The sequence below is a fragment of the Fukomys damarensis genome, unplaced genomic scaffold (assembly GCF_012274545.1).
Source record: "Fukomys damarensis isolate Sample0158 unplaced genomic scaffold, DMR_v1.0_HiC HiC_scaffold_16, whole genome shotgun sequence".
NCBI classification, from domain to species: Eukaryota; Metazoa; Chordata; class Mammalia; order Rodentia; family Bathyergidae; genus Fukomys; species Fukomys damarensis.
Window position 1 is genome coordinate 106,988,416 of NW_022900928.1, and position 15,563 is coordinate 107,003,978.

The following is a 15,563-nucleotide window of genomic DNA, read 5'->3' on the forward strand; positions in this document are numbered from 1 at the left end:
AGGAGGAGGAGGAGTGAGGAGGAGGAAGAGGAGGAAGAAGAAGGAGGAGAAGGGTTTAAGAGTAATTGTGAGGATTTTTGTTGGAAGGATGGTTCTCCAGGTCTTCTGGTTTTATGGCTGCAGCTGAGTTAGAATGATCCACATCAGGTGGCAGACAACTTAAGCAGCAGCTGTGTGAACTGGGTGTGAACAGTGCCTTCGGTGCTTCAGTCTCCTGAGCCATGCTGAATGTAGAAACATGGTACCTGTACTCTGGGAGAAAACAGGAGTTTCCCCAGGTGCTTCCAATAATCAGGCTATTGTGGGGGGCAGTCTTGGAAAGCAGGTGTTTTAGAGAATTGTAAGGTGAAGTATTTTCTTCTCAAAGCTAATTGTCAGTGTGGGTATGGTGTGGCCCTAGTCACTCGTACTTGAAATAGTGTACATTCTGATGATAATTTCCATAAAGTCCCAATTAGACATCTGTCCACTTTTCTTCCCCTTCCCCAATTATCCAAACCAAACCAAACTCAAGAAATACAGTACTTTCATCTGTTACTGATGGTTTTCTGCCTTTGCAAAATGTAACAATGATAAAACCATGACAAAAAGAGTAGTACATAGGTCTCCTAACTGGAAAGACAGTTAACAGAGTAAAAGTGGCAGGTCTCCAGCTCTGCTGTTATTTGACCCTGGGACTTAAAGTTTTGGGCTGTGCAACTTACCCAGAAAAAGTTCACATACTGATTCTCCTCCTCTTATACATTGTGGCTAAAAGGAGTTAGTGAAGTCCCACTAATGCCCCTGATGATTGCTGTGGGCTATCCCAGGTGACACAGCAGACTTTCATCTCTTCACAGGGATTGGATTGTGGTTGGAATATTTATCATTGTCAGGTGGCGTCAAAACCATCATGTGTTCCTTCAGAACCAGAGGGACATTTAAATGATGTCATTTTGTAATAACAAGATATCTTTATCGTGGTATGTAAAATGGTTTTCAGAAATGTTGCTTTAATATTCTTTTTCCTCTCCAAACAATTAAATCCATATTTTTATTTGTTTTTTTTTTTATTTGGGGGTAGCAGTTGGGAGGCTGAGGCAGGAGGATTGCCGCAAGTTTGAGAGCAGCCTGGGCTACATAGTGATTTGAAGGCCACCATGAACTACATAGTTAAAAAAAAAAAAAAAAAAAAAAAAAAAAAAAAAAAAAAAAGGCCTCCTGATAAATTAACATTATTGACCAAATACTATGCTTATTAACTGTCCTGTGTGTTAATCAGATTTTAAATTTGTCTTATCAGTTTAATTTTTTTGGATGTTCCCTGGGATGTTTTCACATTGTCTCACATTAAACGTTTATGCGCTTACTGAATTTATTTGAATGAAACGCTTGCTTGGGATATAACGGTAAGAATGTTGGCCCTTTCCTGGAGAGCACAGTCCCTTTCTTGTTATCTAGGCTTACTTTCCTATTTGTCATGTCTCCAGTGCATGTCGAGTAGGCAACTCAAGCTTACCTCATCCAAACTGGGGCTCTTATTTCTAATGTCTCTGACTCCAGCCTGTCCCGCAGCTTCCCATCTGCATAAAGGGAATGTCATGTTTCAGGCTCAGCCTCACTTTAAGGCCATCAGATCCCATTCTCCTTTCAAAAGCTGCTGGGACTGCCCCCTTCTCCAGTGCGGGCTGTATGATCACCTCCTCCTCGTGTTGTTATGGTGTCTTCCCAACTCTCCACCCTGCTCTTGACCCCTCACCACGCTGGCCCTTGTCTGTTCTATGCACATCAGGGAACATGATCCTTTTAAATCTCATCTGGTCATGTCACCCCTCAGCTACCAAAAAAACAACCTCCTGTGCTCAGAGTGACTTTGCCCTTCCAGTTGTGATGAGGTCACTGAAGAAAATTAAGCTGTTACTGGTTATTAGAGTTGGAGAGCAGGAAGTGACTTTATAAGATTTAGCCATTACTTTCACTGATGGTTTAAAAATATAATGAACTACCTGGGCATAGTGGTATGCACCTGTAATCCCAGCACTGAGGGAAGCTGAGGCAGGAGGATTTAAGTTTGACTTTCCCAGGGTAATTTAGTGATTTAGTGATACCCCATCTAAAAAAAAGGCTGGGTTTGAGCCCCCAAACTAAAAACAAAACCAAAATACCTAACTGGCTTACCTATTTTTGTTCAATTCACATTTTTTTTTTTGTACTGGGGATTGAACTTGGATCCTTTCACTTGCGAGGAAGGAGGCAGCACCACTGAGCTAAACCCCTGGCTCAATTCACATTTTAATTTGACAGCTTTATTTTTCTAACTTCAAATCTTAGACCATGTAGTAAAGATGATTGTGTATTTTTTTTTGGTAGCAACAAAAAAACGAAAACGACACTTGAGTGTGTTCATTGACACTGTGACGTATTCAGAGTTGTCTTTTGCTAGTCAGAAAGGTTCTAAAGTGTCAGGGGCTTAGGGAAGGTTGTTTGGTTTTTACATACCAAGGAAGAGGGTTTGTGCGTCTCAGTTTGGCAGGTGGTGGAACAAGGGGAGGATTACTGTGACAGTAGGAGTAAGGTCCATAACTGATTTTTGGTTTATTTGTTTGCTTTTTTGACTGTGGAAGGGGTGCTTCCTCACTTCTTGGTAGCTGGGGAAATTGCTCAAGGATGAAGAAGAGAAGCTTCACAATGGTGACAAAGTCTTCAGGAATTTTGTGGGTTGGTAACATAGGCAAAGGTGAAGGGAAACAGATTGCTTGAAAGAAAATAAATAGGAGCTTCGCAGAAGAAGAGGGGGCACAGAAAGGTGGGTAAAAGCTGAGATACTGAAAAGAGGCTTGCTCACAAGGAGTATTTGGAGATGTTGTACTAGAAGCTGAGATCTGATTATATGAATAAAACAAATGAGGACAATGTTTGAGAGAAAGGAGGACTAGTAGTTGTTTTTACATGATTAAAACTTGTTTACAGAACATAAAACTTCCCATTGAACCTTCTAAGTGTACATTTCTGTGATACTGAGTACATTCACACTATTGTGCAACCTTTACACCATCCATATCCAGAAACTTTTCATCTTTGTGAACTAAAACTACTCATTAAACACTTAACTCCCCCTTCCTCCCTCTCCCAGCCACTAGTCTTTGTCTAGTCTTTGTCTCTGTGAACTGGCATGCTTGGTATGTTATGTATGTGAAATTGTCCAATATTTGTTCTTTCATGACTGGCTTATTTTATTTGTCATAGTATCTTGAAAGCACACTCACTTTGTAACATGTATCAGAGTTTCCTTCATTTTGAAGGCTGAATAATATTCCATTTCATGTCTATACTACGCTTCATTTATCCATTGATGGACATTGTGTTGCTTTCACCTTTTGGTTTTTGTGAATGCTGTGCCGTGGATTTGAAGGCACAAATATCTGTAGGAATCTCTGCTTTCAATACTTTTGAGTGTGTACCTGGGAGAATTGCTAAATCACATAATACCTTTATATTTAATCTTTTGAATACTCACAGAATCTCTATATCATTTTTTGCAACAGTGGCACTGTTTTCCATTCCTACTGGCAATTTTTTTTCTCATGAAGTTTATTGGTACTTTTTAAGCATACGGTACAGTTACATTTATCATTCAGATCTTGTACCTTTACATGACAGATCCTGGTTCTCACTTTTTCCCCATATACCTGTCCTCCCTTCACCCTCCCACCCTTCCCTATTTGCAAAGACTTGGTTTCCATATTTTTGATTCTCATATTTTTTTCTTTTCCCTTATTTCCTTTCCCCTACCTTTCACACTTCCCCTACCTTTAGCCCTTTCTTCCTATTTCACATTGTCAGTTATACAATTTGGATCTTATTTGCACTTTTAGTATTTCACACCAGAGAAACTATTTGGCATTTTCACATGTGTGTCTTATTTATTCCACTTAAGACTATGGTCTCAATATGCATCCATTTTCCTATGAATGACTCTAATTTCTCATTCTTTATGGCTGAATAGTACTCCATCCTATAGAAAAACCACATCTTCTTTATCCAGTTTCCAGCTGATGGGTAATTGGGCAGTTTCCAAGTTTTAGCTATTACAGACTGTGCCACTATAAACATAACTACACATATATCACTGTGATATGATTCTTTTAATTCTTTTGGAAAGATACCCAGCAGAGCTCTGGCTGGGTCAAATGGAACCTCTAGTCCCAGCTCTTTGAGGTATCTCCATATTGATTTCCACAGTGGTTGCATCAGTCTTCACTCCCACCAACACTGGAGAAGGGTTCCTTTCTCCCCACAACACTGCTAACATTAGTTATTGGTTGATTTCTTGATAGCAGCCATTCTTTCTGGGGTGAGGTGGAATCTCAGTGTTGTTTTCATCTACATCTCAAATGACCAGTGAGGTCAAACATTTTTCATACGTTTACTTGTTACTTTAATTCTTTGAGAAATGTCTGTTCATTTCAGATGCCCAATGAGCATTTTTTCATATATTTACTTGCTGCTTTTACTTCTTTGTCTGATAAATATCTGTTCATTTTGGATTCCCATTTTTGAATGGGGTCTTTATATTTGAGGGGGCTGATTGTTTTGAGTTCTTTATATATTCTTGATAAGAGTCCTTTGCCTGAGGAGCAGCTGGTAAAATTTTCTTCCCACATTGTAGGTTGTCTCTTAGTTCTGCTGATGGTTTCTTTTGTAGTACAGAAGCTTTTTAATAAGATGAGAGCCCAGTTGTTGATTCTTTCTGCTAGTTCCCGTGCTACTGAAGATTTGTTCACAAAGTCTTTTCCTATGCCATTGTCTCCAAGAGTTCTGCCTAACTTATTCTTCCAGCAAGTTTAGTGTTTCTTTTTAAATATTTAGATCTTTAATCCACTTGGATTTTAGTTTAGTGTATGGTGAAAGATAAAGGGTCTAGTTTAATCTTTGTAGGCTGAAATTCAGTTTTTCCAACACCATTTATTAAAGAGGCTATATTTCCTCCAGTGAGGATGGTTGTCTCATTTGTCAAAGATAAGGTAGCTAAGTATGTCTGGTGTTGTTTCTGCATCCTCTAATCTCTTCCAGTGATCATTGGGTCTTTTTCTTTGCCAGTACCATGCTGTTTTTATCACAGTGTCTTTGTAGTATAGTTTTGAGTTGGGGATTGTGATATCTCCTGCCATGTCTCTGTTGCCTAGAATTGCTTTTGCTATTGTAGGACTCTTCTGGTTCCAAATGGATTTTTGGATTGTTTTCTCTAGTTCAGTGAAATATGCTGTTGGGATTTCAATCAGAATTGCATTAAATCTATAGAGCAGTTTTGTAAGTATGGCCATCTTCACTACATTGATTCTTCCTGCCCAGGAGCAGGGGGTATCTTTCCATTTTCTTATATCCTCTTTGATCTCTTTTTTTTCAGAGTGTTGTAGTTTTCAGTGTAGAGGTCTTTTGCTTCCTGTGTCAGATTGATTCCTAGATACTTGATTTTTTGGGATGGTATTGTGAAAGGAATTGTTTCCCTAATTTCTCTCTCAGTGAGTCTGTTATTTGTGTACAGGAAGGCTATTGATTTTTGAGTGGTGACCTTTTATCCAGCTACTCTGTTGAAAGTGTCAATTAAGTGTAGAAGTCTTTTGGCAGAGTTTTTTGGGTCTTCTTTGTAGAGTATCATATCATCAGCAAATAATGACAGTTTAACTTCTTACTTTCCTATCTTTATTGCTTTAATTTCTTTCTCTTGTCTAATTGCTGTGGCTAATGTTTCCAGAGCTCTGTTGAACAGAGGTGGTGATAGTGGGCACCAATAATTTTTTTTTTCTTTGTATCAGGGATAGAACTTGGGTCCTTGAGCTTGCGAGGCAGGCGGTGGAACAACTGAGCTAAATCCCTGGCCTTCCTACCGGTAATGTTCAACAGTTGCAGCATCTTCATTAACACTTATCAGTTTCTTTTTATTGGTATCAATCGTCTTAATGAGTGTGAAATGGTATCTTACTGTGCTTTTGACTTGCATGTCCCTAATAATTAGTAATACTGAACATCTTTTCATGTACTTACTGGTCATATGTGTATTTTCTTTGGAGAAATGTCTTTGTCTTTTTTTTTTTTTGATTTGTAGGATTAACACATGTATTCTGATTAACAATCTCTGATCAAATATATGACTTGTCAATATTTTCTCCTATGTTATGGATTGAATTTTCATTCTGTTGATAATATCCTTTGATGCATGAATACTTTAAATTCTGATATGTCTTAATGTATTCTGTTGCTTGTGTTTTTGATATCATCTTCAAGAAATTATCGTCAAATGCAATGTTATGAAGCTTTTTTCCTGTCCTCCCCCATGTTTTCTTCTAAGAGTTTTGTCATTTCAGATCTTGTCATTTGTTTAGGACTTTGATCTGTTTTGAGATAATTTTTGTATATGGTGTAAGACAAGGGTCCACCTTACTTTTTGCAGCACCATTTGTTGAAAACACTGCTTCATCCTGTGAATGGTCTCAGTACCCCTGTTGAAGATCATTTGTTTACATATGTGAAGGTTTATTTATGGGCTCTCTACTCAGTTCCATTGGTATTTATGTCAATACAGTAGCTTTTTAGTAAATTTCAATTCAGGAAGTGTGAGACCCCGAATTTCTTTCTTTTCTTTTCCTTCATTTCTTTTTCTTTTTTCCCTCCTTCCCTCCCTTCCTTCCTTCCTCCCCTCCTTCCCCCCTCTCCCCTCTTCCTTCCTCTCCCTTTCCTAATGCTGGGGATGGAACACAGGGCCTCATGTATGCTGAGTTTTAAGCTACTTCTAAAGTATAAGCTATGCCCTGGTCTTTTTCCAAGATTGTGTTGATTATTTGGGGGTTTCTTGGGATTCCATAAAAATTTTTTAATTTCTGCCAAAAATACCGCTGGGCTTTAGGCACTGCCCTAAATCTGTAGAGTTCTTTGTGTTATTGGCATTTTAACAATGTAGAGTCTTTAATCCATGAGCATCTGATGTCCTTCCATTTATTTGTGGTTTAAAAAATTTCTTTAAGTAGTTTTCAGTATACTAGTGTTTTGCCTCCTAGTGTTATGTCTATTCCTAAGTATTTTATTTTTTTGAATGCTGCTGTACCTGGGATTCTTTTCTTAGTTTCCTTTTCAGATTGTTCTAGTGAAATGTTCATAGTTTCAGAAATGAACTTGGTTTTTGAGTGTTAATTTTGTATCTTGTAACTCTGTTGAATTCATTTATTCTAGATTTTTTTTGTAGACTCTTCAGGGTTTCTAAATTTAATATTATATCATCTGTGAACAATGATAATTTTATGTCTTGGTTTTTAATTTGAGTGCCATTTTTTCTTGCCTAATTGCTCTGGCTAGGACTTCCATGACTGTGCGATTAGAAATGGCAAAAGCAAATATCCTTATTTCTCTCTGATCTTAGAAGAAAAGCTTTAGTCTTTCACCATTCAGTATGATGTTAGCTGTTATTTCTTTCTACTAGCTTTTGTGTGTTTTATCTTATGGATATTTTTTAAAAAGACGATGAATGGAATAATTATTGGATTATGTGTTAGGTAGCCAAATCGGGACAAGTAACTTACCTCTCTGGATTTAAATGTCATTTTAAAAATAAGGCCGTTGAATTAGATTTGGGAATTTCAAACTTTAGTTGTGTTTTGAAACCATGTGTGTAGGTTGTTGAAAATACTTTAACTTTGTATTTCTGTGTGGGGTTCGGCAATTTGCATTGTTGTAAGTCTTGGTGATTTTGTTGTGGTTGAGTTCATTCTCTAGGACCACTTCTGGCCCTACAATTCTGTGAAGTATCCTCCAGTAAGAAGCGATTGGATGCTCATCAGAACAGGTGAAATAAGACTATGGTCTGTTGAGTTAGGGATCCTTTGTTATGCCCAGCGATGCCTGCATTTGTGGAGTACCTGGCTTCTGAGATTTGGGCATATTGGATACAGAGTAGGAATTGTTAAGTGTGGGTGCTTGTTATTTAAAAAGCAAAAGAGTAGTTGGCTTGATGAGTGGTTGGTGAGAGGTGATTCAAGGAGAAAAGAGTTATTGAAAAACAGAAGCAGAAAAGGGGCTATGGAACAATTTTCAATAGAAGAGCTGCTAGCTGGATCACACTGCCCCTGGTTTGTCACTAAGATGCTCTGGGCAAGGCAGTTTTTGGTGAAGAAATTCCAAAGAGCAGTGTTGAGAAAACAAAGTGAAGAAATGATGAACAGGTAAAAAACTGATGACCAATTCACATAACTTGCATGTATAAAATTATTGTAATTATCTTGTGTAAAATAAGTGGTTACTCTGATATATGTTATCTGCATGGGCTAAAAATTAAGAGTTCATAAAAGTATAAAATGAACAGCAAGTCTCTTTCCTAGCACTCATTAAAGGCTGTTGAATTTCTGTTTTTAGTTCTTGGAACATTAAATAATTTACCTCTTCCCTTTTTTTAGATTTCCATCAACTGAAGTTATTGTCTTTTGCCGGCTGCTATGAAAGGCGAATATGTCACACTGTGGTAGACTCCTTCATTTTCTTCTTCTACATCCTTACTTTTACTATTTATATAGTTTGGATTTTCTGTGGCTTTAGCAGTTATTTTATGGCTGACATGGCCATGAGGAGATCAGTTAGAAGGGGCCTGTAGATGTCCAGGGTAGAGGTAGTGTGGACTGCACCAGGGTGGTGGACGAGGAATTGTAGGGAGGGAAGTAGTCTGGGAATGTGTCAGAGGTTCAGCAGAGGGTGGCCTGTCACCTCTGTGTGTGTTGATGAGCTCCTCAGCCCTGATGTCAGGGGAAGGTCATGATGAGATGGAAATGTGGGAGCCATCGGCAAGCACATGACACTTAGAGACTGGGAGTGTCACCCACGGAGAGGATATTATGCAAATTGTGGAAAGACAGCTTAGTAACTTCCAAACAGAGACCACATACCAACTTATTCTTTCTCATTTCTTGCTGTTCAAATTACAGTTGTTTTCTTTGAGTCACCAAATGACATTTCAGAAGATAATAAGAAGCTGCCACTTTGTGAAGAAAGAAAATAATATTAAGCAACTTTATAAGAGATTAAAGGTTTGGACTGTGTAGATAGTTGTATTCTTTCTTTATTACGTTTTGATGGATATGAGTAAGCTCATTTGGCAGATTTAGACCTGTAGTTTAATTTGGGGGACTTTCTATGGGTATAAATTTTGAAAAATCTGCTTCTTCTCAGGTGGATTACATTTAACTGTTGAAAGAACCAGACTCCCCTTTTCATTTGTGCCACTTACTTCCTGCTGTTTTGTTTCAAGGGCATGGGTGATAGCTGCAAATGATTTTTAAAAATAAGGTTGAATGAATTTTATGTAATGGCAGCATATTCAGAGGAATCCAAATGTAAGTAGGTCCTGTGGATATTGAGCAGGGCTTCTCAACCAGGAACAGTTTTGGACCCCAGAGGACTTTTGGCAATGTCTGGAGATGCTTTTGGTTGTCACAACTGTGGGTGGGATGATACGGGCATAGCACAATGCACATTCTTAGGACAGGCCCTCACCTCAAGAGGATTCTAGCCTCAAATGTCTAGTGCTGAGCGTGAGAAGCCCCGAAATAGAATGTGCAAACCTGGAAGTTAGGAAAGTGGGAACTGTTATCTTTCTGTCATTTAACACTGTTTTCTGTATTACATCCGTGTTCTTACTGAGCCAGAAGACTTGGTCTTTTGCTGCCTTGATATAAATACTACAATATTCTTGTAGTTCCTACAACTTTTATTTTTTAGCAAGCTTGCTAATTTGGTGTTCATTGGAATGGAAGCCAGGAAGAAAAGAGTATACTAGAAGTTTTCATATAAATGGGATTTTAAAAGTCTTTTGGCCAAGATAAAAGTGTTAAATTTATTATAGTCTTCTGTCTTTGGAAAAATACCCATGCTCTCTGAGTAGTTTTTATTTTGGACTATTTATCAAATATTAATAGCATGATGTGCTCTGTAATTATGACTAACTAAATACTGCCCTCATGCAGTTATTTGCTTATTTCAGTTAATAAAAATATCACTTGAAATAACTATAATTGAAATAATTAAAATTGTTTTATTTCTTTCCTATTTTTTGAATTTAAAAAATTTTTTGAAGCACTATGACTTAAAAAAGATATTCAAGGAAAATTTCTTTCCTATCATTTACTTAAATAGAAACCCAGGGAACAAGTGTAGGAAAGGAGATTTTTCAAAAATAATATTGTGGAGTCCTTTTGTTCCTGTATTTAATGAGATAAATTTTACTATATTGGTAAGAGACTTTGAGAAGCTTATATTAATTAGGATGTGGGATATAACTTAATTTCTGTGACTAAAGGTCAGGCACTTGAAATCAAAGATACAGATAAATTATAATCAATAAGTGTATATGTTTTTATTTTTAATTATTTTTTTTTGTTACTGAGTCTTGAACCCAAAGCCTTTTTAATTTTTTTTTTTTTAAATTTTGCGCCAGGGTCTTGCTAGGTTATTAAGGCTGAGCTTGAGTTTGCAATCTTTTTGCCTCAGCCTTCCTGAGTGCTCAGATTATAGATGTGTGCCACCGTACCCGTTGTATACCTTGTGAAGGGAGGGCAGAGGTAAGGGGAAAAAATGAGAATCAAGACCTGCCATGTAGAGGTGCATGATCCCAACAGTGAATGTAACTGTACTGTATCCCTAAAATGTACCATTAAACTCAATTAAAGCTGAAAAAAAAAAACTCTTAAAAGGGAGTGTATTACAATGTATGCCTAAAAAGTGAGAAGTTTGAGATACTGAAAACAGTGAGGAATGCATAACTTCTAAAATAGGAAATGTATTTTCACCAAGTCAGAGGTCAATATTATATTGTTTCTTAGGAATATTTGACATATACACATGTGTGCAGATGATCCATGTGATTGATAAGAGAAGTACCATTAGATGATCATTCTTATGTGATTTTTTTTTGGTACCGGGGATTGAACTTGGGTCCTTGTTCTGGTGAGTCAGGCGACGGAACCACTGAGCTAAATCCCTAGCCCTCTTATGTGATTTTAACATGTATGTATAAGACACTTGAAAATGATAGTCTTGGATTTGAATTCTTTTGGGGAGATTGTGTAACGTGTAATTCTCTTGGATTCCAAAGTGACACTGTTCTAGTTGAAAGTGTTGATTTAAAAACATAGTGAATGGATTGTTTTATACTAACTTCTATAATTTTCCTCACTTATTTTAGCTTTGTCATTTAAATTCTAGCTGTATCAGACAGTAAGTTTTCTGCTGAATTCACTCTTGTCTTAGTTCTTTCTGGATTTTTTTTTTGTTTCTGCAAGATTCATTCATTCATTGGTGTGCATAATCATTTACACTTGTTACTCCTTACTTTACTTAATCTTACACTGAACATTAATTAAAAGATATATCTTTCACTAATACCGAGGATACTTGCCTTATGACTGACTGCCTGCTCTAGATGTCCACTTGCATATCTACTGTGCATATGAAATGTAAAAGGTCTAAACAGGGTCCTGAGTTCCTACACCACCTCCTCCTCCTGCAGTCTTGTCCTGCTCACTAATTTGCTTTCTCCTTTTGGTTATTATGGGTGAACATTTTGGAATTTGCTGTGTTACCTCTATTTTATCCATAATTCATATCAAATGTACAAGCCTTGACTATGGTCACTGTCTACCCAGGATCTGACCACTTATCATAGGCTTCAGTGTTAGCATCCAAATCCAAACCACTGTCACCTCCCACCTGGATTAGTGCAGCAGTCTCTAATTATTTGGAGCCTATGCTGTTTTCCTTGCCACCTCCCTTGTTTACCTCTTTAGTTCATTGGCAACACCATAATCTTGAGTGAACTTTAGGTTGTGGAGACCTGATCTTGTTACTCCTCAGTGACTTCTTATTTCTTTTTTTTTTTTTTGTATTGGGGATCGAATTCGAGACTTTGCACTTGTGAGGCAGGCGGCAGCACCACTGAGCTAAATCCCCAGCCCCGACTTCCTATTTTGTGAAATGTGCAGGTGTGGTTTTTATGATGGCCTAAAGATCTGAAGGGACTCTTCATTAGTTCCCTGACTTCACTGTCTTGTCACTCCTCTTGAACCAAACTGGCCTGATTGCTATTCTTTGACATACCAAATCTGCCCCTGCTTTAGGGCTTTCACATCTTCCTGGAATTCTCTATCACCAGGTATCCACATGGCTTCCTCTTTTGCTTCGCAATCTTGCTCAAGTGCCATCTTTCAGAGTTCCTCTGATCATCTTGTTTAAAATCGTCGCCACTCTGTACCGTACATGGCATAACTACCTTTGCCATTTATTTGCTTTAATCTTTTAACCTGTAACACATCACTTGTTTTAAATTTATTTGTTGGTTTTATAACTCCCCCATCCTTAAAACGCCTATTAAAATGGAAACTCTAGAAGACAAGGGCTTCTGCTTGAAACATGAACATGTATTTGTTAAGTAAATAAATAATAATTTTACATATGATGTTGAAGCCAATGACCTAGTATATAATATGAGGAAACTGATATATTTCAAAGTACTGTTTTTATTTTTATAGGTCTTCAAAATTCCATGTAATTTCTTGGTTCTCATTTGGAAATAAAATGTTTTAATAAACCCCAAAATTACTTCATGAGACTATCATTTACTTATTAAAATAAGTGCAATTTTCTGTATAATGGTTGATATTCTACATGTTTAAGATTTATGTGAATATAGGTTGAATAGTTGGTATTTTGAATGGAAATTGTTTTTTAGAGAACATAAAGTCATATCAATATTAGCTTTCCATACCTAACTTTATCTTTCAGGACAGTATCATCATTGTATAAACAGTCTTTTTAAAAAAGGCTGGATAATGAGTCACAGACTTTAAGCATAGAGGTTGATGTCTTTTACTTTCTAAAACTATGCCCAATTCTTTTTTTAATTGAAATTTATTTAGCAGTGTTCAATAATTCTGACCGTGTTAGCAGAGAGAGAGAGACGCTATCATTGGAGTTAAGCAGTTTAAGGATGTGGGAACTGAAGAGAAGAAAGAACGAGGTGAATCACACCTCAGCTACTGGATTATTGCATCAGATTAAATGTTACTATTCAGGAAGGGAGCACAAGGAAACTGCTTCCATGGTAACTGTTGTCATAGTTGTAGTCTTACTTGTCTTTCAGAAAAATATGTGAAAGCTAAAGAATACAGCTCCAGTGGTACTTGTAATGCATTACTCATTTTTCAATAGTAAGTGCTTTCCAGGGCTTGTGATTTGGCATTGTCATTTTCATATTCAGGGAAGATTAATTACCAAAGGTAAATGCATAGAAGACATTTAATGTGAATGTCCAAAGATACTTTGTCAGTCAAAGTACATTGTTTAGAATCCTCTGGGATTACTATATAATCATTATGGAAAGCCTTTGTATTCCCCTATTTAATAATGTTAAATGTAGCCCCTCTTTTCTCTTCTTTAAAATTTAAAAAATTTAAAAAAATTAGCACAGCTGACTCATAATTTATTTACTGCAGTTTCTATTTGGATCATCAATGTCTGCATTCTTTCTCTTCAGCCTGACCTTTTGTCTGTATCAGACTTAAAGAGCATTTCAGACCATGGGTTTGTAAGAAAAGGGAGAGAGATAAACTAGAATCTCTGTAAAATTGGTTAATTTAGAAAAAACCTGCTGTTGAAGATTTGTCAGAAGTTTCACAGATCCATAAAGCCACGCTTTCCTTTTTCCCTGTATCATCATATTTGATATTTAATTATTGGCTAGGTTTGTTTCAGAGTTAAAGTCCCATCATTCTTAGCTAGATTTGTACAGAGAACAAAGTCAGACTATGACCTGCTTCTTCCTTTTTTGGGGAGGTGCTGATCTATGGCCTGTGAACCGAATGTGCATGACTGATGTTGTGGTCTTGTTTCTGTAATATTTCTCAAAGGACATGATTTAAGCTCCTAGTTTAAGCCCAAAGATTGCTTAACAAAATACATCAGTACTTTTGGGTGTGTGTGAGTGCCTATGACTTACTGAACTCATGAAAGGCTTTATTTTGTGATAAACCATCACATTTATTTCTCACCACAATCTAAATTGCAGTTAACACTCCAGAATGGAGAGCATTTTGTGTTTTATTTTAAAGCAAATTTTTTTTTTTTTTTTTGGTACCAGGGATCAAACTTGGGACTTTGTGCTTGCAAGGCAAGCAGCAGAACCACTGAGCTAAATCCCTGGCCCATTGTGTTTTATTTTTAAAGCATGTTTCTGATGCATGTATTTATTAGTAAACACTTAGAAACACTTTGTAGTTTCCTCCTATTAAATCAGTCCTAGAGCTCTCCCAATTTGTTTCATTTTAAATGCTGAAAGAAACTTTCCCATACACTGTTGTTAGCCTCTCCAGTCCCCGGAATTTTCCTTCCTCAAATTCAAAAGTACTTGTTGTCTGTACTCCAAATTTAATAATTAATCATGCATAACAACACGTGGCATCTTTTCAAATAACATTTAGTATTATTATTTAATTGGTCATTATATTTTCATTATATGTCCTTTCTCATTTCATTTCTCCAACCAGATAATGAACTTTTTGATATGAATCCTAATTCTGCTATATCTTTCGTCTGCCACAGAAGCTCACACAATGTGCAGCTATTCAGTGTAGATTTGTTAATGAGTTAACCAGCAATACTGCGAGGTGGAACAAGCCAGAAAGAAACATGATGATATTCTCCCGCACGAGCCACCTATTTAAATGTAACTTGACAAGAATGTTCAGCAAATTAGTTTAATTTGCAAAACTGCCTTCATGTAACATTTGCAGCTGTTTCATTTCTCAGGAAAATGATTCATATTGTTTTAAAGAAATGACAGTTTGAACAAGGTCAAAACATAATGCATAATGGTAATTAGTAATAAAAATATAACACTTGCAGTTTGCTGAGTATAAATGGACATTGAAATTTTATAGAAGGTGGCCAGCTGTACTGGGAAAGAATTTTAAGGTAGAGCTGATACCTTTCCCAGGATGTCTATATAGTCTGGGTTTTTTTTGAGGAGGGTACTGGGGATTGAACTTGGGCCCTTGTGCTTGGGAGAGAGGTGGTGGAACCACTGAGCCAAAATCCCCAGCTCTATATATTGTGGTTTTTCCTCCTTTCTCCTACTTTGCTCTTTTTTCCTTAATTTATTGAGATCTTTCAGTCCGATCAGCTGTTTCTAGGAATTTTCTGATACAGTACTATATATCATTTTCACTCACATCCTGGTGGTAAGCTATTATTATTCATATTTTAATGACTAGGAAACATTGTGGCTTAGAGGTTTAAGGACTTCTGGTATGAACTTGGCACTTCACTGAGCTGGAGTTCTCACTTCATATTTCTTCCTTTGACTATGACCTTGGATGAAAACATCACTTCACCTTTTTGTGCCTTTTAAATATGGTTTTATTTTATAAAGGGTAAAAAAAGTTTATCATAACTTCACAGGTGGTCTTCTTTCTTTTGTAGGCATGACAGATGATTAAAGCATCATAAAAACACAGTTTTTTTAAATAACAGAGGTTTCTGTAATCATCAATATG

At 36.8% G+C, this 15,563-nt stretch overlaps 1 protein-coding gene across 1 annotated transcript in view; it reads left to right on the forward strand.

Moving 5' to 3' along the window:
* The window catches only part of Adam23 (ADAM metallopeptidase domain 23), a 165,580-nt gene that overhangs the window by 14,864 nt on the left and 135,153 nt on the right, over positions 1-15,563 (forward strand). The gene's annotated exons all lie outside the window — the stretch shown is intronic.